Source organism: Cariama cristata, unplaced genomic scaffold (genome assembly GCF_000690535.1).
Source record: "Cariama cristata isolate BGI_N322 unplaced genomic scaffold, ASM69053v1 scaffold4239, whole genome shotgun sequence".
NCBI lineage: Eukaryota > Metazoa > Chordata > Aves > Cariamiformes > Cariamidae > Cariama > Cariama cristata.
This window is the reverse complement of record NW_009633896.1, coordinates 6973-12215: the sequence shown is the minus strand read 5'-3', so window position 1 is coordinate 12215 and position 5243 is coordinate 6973.

The window sequence follows — 5243 nt, the reverse complement described above, 5'->3', positions numbered from 1 at the left end:
GTGTTGTTTTTCCCTTGCATTTCTTCCTCGCACACATAAAGGGGCAATGCAGAGCACAAAACATCTTTTCTCCTGCTCTGTCTCGGTTGCCAGTGTGGCTAGCCTAAGGTCGGGACAGTCAGCGTTGTACCAATCCATATGGGCTTATCTCTCTGCCTTCTGCCCCTCCAAACATAAGTGGCAGCAGGATGGGGTTGTGCTGGTGCTGACTGTGAGAAATAAAAGAGCAAAGGGTTACTTAGAGAGACAAGACCTGAAATGCAAGGGACTAAGAGGACTGCAGTGAGCTGAACAGGCCAAGAGCAAGCATACAGAAATGGCTGGCTAGGCCCCCAAGAAATAGGGAGAGAGGTAGTGTGGGTCACTGTTGTGTGAAGATGTGCAGCATGTGCCACCCACTGCAGCCCAATGCCAGGAGCACAGGACATTCATTCTTCTGAGCTGTTTGTCTCTTTTGGGGGCCTCCTTCTATGGCATCTAGACTCCTGGTATGAATAAAACCACGCTGAAGCCCCAGTATCCAGATATCAGCCTAGAGGTGTGTGCCTGGAGTCCTACATGTGACACTAAAGCCTGGATCACCTTCGGTGTCTGTGACACAACCTGTAGTCATCTGTCCACAGGAGCTGGGCAGAAACTCCGTCTGTGCTCTGTGTTGACTTTGTCCATAGAAACCTCTCTTGCAACAAAGCTTCCTATGGCAAGAGCCATTTGCACGTTTCAAAGCAACGGTCCAGTCTCCATACACAAGCCCCAGCTGAGTGACCATGACGACAGACTGTACACAACGGTTACAGGCATGGGGCTGACCCACAGCCCAGACTGGGGACATTCAAACCCAGGAGTCCCAGGGGAAGAGATGGAGCACCTGAGGACCACCTACGGAATCATCTCCAGAGGCATGTCTGCCAGTGAAAGACTGCTGAGTGCTCAGTGAATAGGTTGCTGTGCTAGCCATGGAAAAGGGAAGAAAATAAAGACTGAAGAATCTAGCTGGTTTTCCCTTTCCATTAATTCTTTTTAAACATTTTATTATAAATGCAGTCCTTATCAGGATTATTACAAGGTAAGCTTCTTAAGGGTAAGTCCTGAATTCTTTTTACGCATTTTAACAATAAGGCATTTATGGGTGAAGGTTAGCAAAATTGTTTAATTTGCAGACAAACTTATCCTTGAAACCTCACAGTCTCTGCCTCATTCCTGATTTAGAAATAGCCTGATAAATCTATATAAAACAGTTTTATCACATTATTAATTGCATAGACATGTATTAGACATAAGTCATAATTGATTATAACTACTTATACATATTCAGTTTTGTTCTGCAGAACAGATTTGCTAATTTCTTTAGCTACCACAAATTAGTGTAAAAGGTTTGAGCAGCCTGACATCTGACTATCACAGCATGACCTGTGTTCCTATATCTTTCTGGAAAAAAAACTTTCTGCAGTTCAGGGAACTAGTGAAATTCTGCCATTCTTAATACTGCTGTAGTTACATGCAGTTTCTTCTGAAAAACTTTAAATGGAAATGGTACAAAATCCATGCTGTAGGACAGTAACTCAAATGCCCCAAACTAGAGAACAAGGATAAGTAGGATCACTGTCACATAAGCACTAAAAGCTGACATGCTGTAAACCAGGTAGAATGGCTATTCATGTTGAACATTTTATCTTGGCCCAAATTTGCAGCTGTATTTGCACTTCCAGCTCTGAATACAGCTACCACTTAATCCGCATTCATGCAGCAAGGACTGCGTGCCAAGGCTTTTCTCATTTCCCATTTCTATCATGGTGTATTATTATAATTTAAATTGCTTTTAAATTTGTCTTTGTCAAAAAGACATTGCTTTGTCTTTGCACTCCTGAAACGATCTTTGTGATGCATTCACTGTAGTTTTTAATTATTAAGAACAGTTAATTTGTGATATAAAGACTTCAGATTTAGTAGAATAACACTAAGGGTGCTATGACCAATGTTTTCCATTATCGTCGATTGCTTGTTGTTATAAGAGCATTTGAGGAGATAGGGTATATTAATATAATTATTGGAGATGCTTTCTTTTTTTCTAGGTTTGAATGCTGTGACCCCATCACAACAGTACTGCTTGGTTTGTAGGCAGTGTAGTTAGCTGATTGTATCCATTGCTTCGCAATCACTAACTTCAGTGCCATCAAAACAAGGCACAGGATTCCCTGCAACAATCTCAGTACAGAAAACTGCACTACAAAACTTCCTTATTGCATCCTTATTCCTACTGCAAAATTATTAGTAATGTTTATTCATTTACAGCTTTATTTCCAGAATTTTAGCTGTCCAACAGAAGCATATGGTATATGTTGGCAATATCGAGTGAAATCTTAGATTGGTTGGTGCTAAAATCCTTAGGAACTTTCCTGGAGTAAGAATGTCGTCTGTTGTGTTTAAATCGCTTAGCCACATGAAGAAGTATTGTATACTTAATTGTTTATGAACCAAGATTGGACTAAGAATTATTTTGGTTGTACCCTTCAGCTTATCTGGCAAGTATTAGGAAAATAATTTTCATTTAGCTTTCATGTCTTATTTAACAAGCTAGTAAGTGAAGGGGGTTTTGAGCAACGATTAAATATTAAACTCACCATATGCTATAAATATTTTTTACTCTGACCACTTTGCTTAATATTCAAGAATTTTAATAATGGAGAAAATACTTAATAGTGCTAGAACCTGCTCTAAGAGGTTTTTCTAACAAAAACCCAGTCTTTGTCAAAGTAGGAGTTGAAAAGGAACTGTCTCTTACATCAGCCTAGTTACTAGGCAGTGTAGTTAGCTGATTGCCAAAAGTAACAATCACTAGCCACACAGCCGGGTAAAAAGGTTTGGAAGATATCTCAATGGAAATCAGACACACAGGAATTTTGAGAACAGAAAGCAGATAGACTAACCGCTTTGCAGAAGCATCTAATAGACAGGGAAGACAGTGAAATAAAACAAGTGAAATGTACTGTATTGCCTGACACACATGCAAGAGACATCAGTGCATTTATCAAGCCAATGTAACTGCACCTCACAGTGTGATACACTTCATTCACAACTGTTTTGCATATAGGAGACCAAAAAACAAATTGAAAGGGTTTTTTCTTCCCAAAATTTGCAGACACCAACTGCCATTCTGATTGTGCTCGTCTCAGCCTTACTCTTGTCTAAGGCCACTGTTTTCACATTTACCTCCATTTACTCTTGTTGAACAAATAAAATTGAGGCCTGTGGTGGCAGTTATTTCCTGTTCTTAGAGAGACCTGACGCTAAACTTGAGTGAAAATGGCCTGAAGGCACTTGAAATGAGATGTACAATGTGGTCAGCCTTCTGGTTTTCCATGTTTACTGTGACGGGCAGCGTGTCCCTTACTGTGCAGCTGGGTCCAGGCTCTCCCAGGCATGTCTGTGCTGCTGTGTCCTCTATGAGATGGCTTCACACCTTCACTACAGTCCTCCCGCCTGGCACCCAGATGCCAGTGATGGCAGGTTAAAGGGAAGGGCCCCAGCAGAGAGGTGATGGGTACCTACCACAGTAGGTGGCAGTGACAGGGATGTGTCAGTGGCACAGGCAGCATTAGGGTCCTGCCATCCTCTTGATTCCTTGTGGTCACAGATCAGGAGCAGACAGGCTGAGCTGGGCAGGCCCACCTCATAGAGAGGGGACACTGGGACGAAGCCCCATCTGGCGCCATGGGGACCGAGCCAGGACAGCACCCAATGGTGCCCAATGGACTCCTTGTCTTTGCTGGCTTGAGCTCAACCAACGTGGGCTTCACCCGCACCTTCTGGACTTCAGCTGTGCTCCCACCACCGCTCAAGTCCTGTCTAGGTCCTGCCACCCTGCGATGTGAGGGGACCCTGCCCAGGAAGGGACCTTGCCCTATGGCAAGACTCGGCCCTGTGAGGGGACCCTGCCCCATGAGGAGACCCTGCCTACAGCCCTACACCATCTCTGGGGCCACACACCTCTGCAGGGTCCTGCACCTTACCTGGGGCTTTGTGCTTCTGCTGAGACTCCTCTTCAGAACCTCACACCTCCCCGGGGATCTCCACAATTTCCCTGGGGCCTCACACATCCTCCCAATGCCCTGTGCTCTCCCAGGGTCCCCACACCTTTTGCCTGGGACCTGTACCCTCTCCAGACCCCCCACACCTCTCCAGGGCCTCATGCCCTCCCTGCACCAGCAGCCCCACCTTCCCAGGCACCCTTAATGTGATTTTGCTTTCCAGAGAGAAGTACTGCTCTCCAGGGACCACAACTTTCTAGAAGTAAGTATGAAGCACTGCGTGCCCCCAGCTTGCTAAACCTTTGTGGTCTAGATTTCTGGGAGGAATTAATTCTCAGGAATGAATAATGACTCATGCCAATAAGCTCTGGATGACAGAAGGGCCACAGCCCCTAGTATGCATGACTGACATATTTCAGCTGATACCTACTGTCTTGGGATCCAGACAACAGGATCACAAACTTTCTGAACTGCCCCAAAGTACACTATGGTTCAGTTGCCCTCTGTGAAGGACAATGGTAGCAGGAGCACTTGCTCATTTGCCTCTCATTTGCCTTATTTAGAAAGTGAGAAAAACAGTGAGAAAGAGAGATTCCTGGAAACTCAAGGCATGGAGAAAACTAAAGTAAAAGAAAAAATGTCTTTAACAAGTAAGAACCACTGATCCTGACTCTTTTTTCATTAATATTTCCATGCACCATGTGCCATTTGGTGGAATATCGGAACTTTGGAAATGGCATGAACAGTAATGAAAATCGCCTGGACCTGGCCTGCTGTGTGGTTTGCATGATGCAGCCCATTTCTTGATGGTTAGCTTAAACTTATTCCCAACTGGGTCATGCTGGCTTGGGGCAGGGCTGGAAGTAGAAGGCTGTGTAATTAATTTCTTCATAGTAAGCACGTAATGTCTGTTCTGATTTAGTATCCAAAAGTAGCCAACTGAGACTGCCCAGATTCGAAAGTGGATAATTTGGGGAGGAACGAAGCCATCAGTGCTGCATGCATTTTCACACAGAAAATCCTGGCATAGAGACGTTGAAGCACAGCTCAAAATGTAAGTTTATTTCTTAATTATATTAGTTATTAATAGATGTTCTCCATTAGCCTGTGCCCAGCAGCAGCTACTGCCAAAAGTTCATTGAGTGAGAGATGCGGGAAATTTGGTAGTGGGCGGTTATTAAATAGGCTTCCACAGAAATGCGTCTGCCTTAGCCT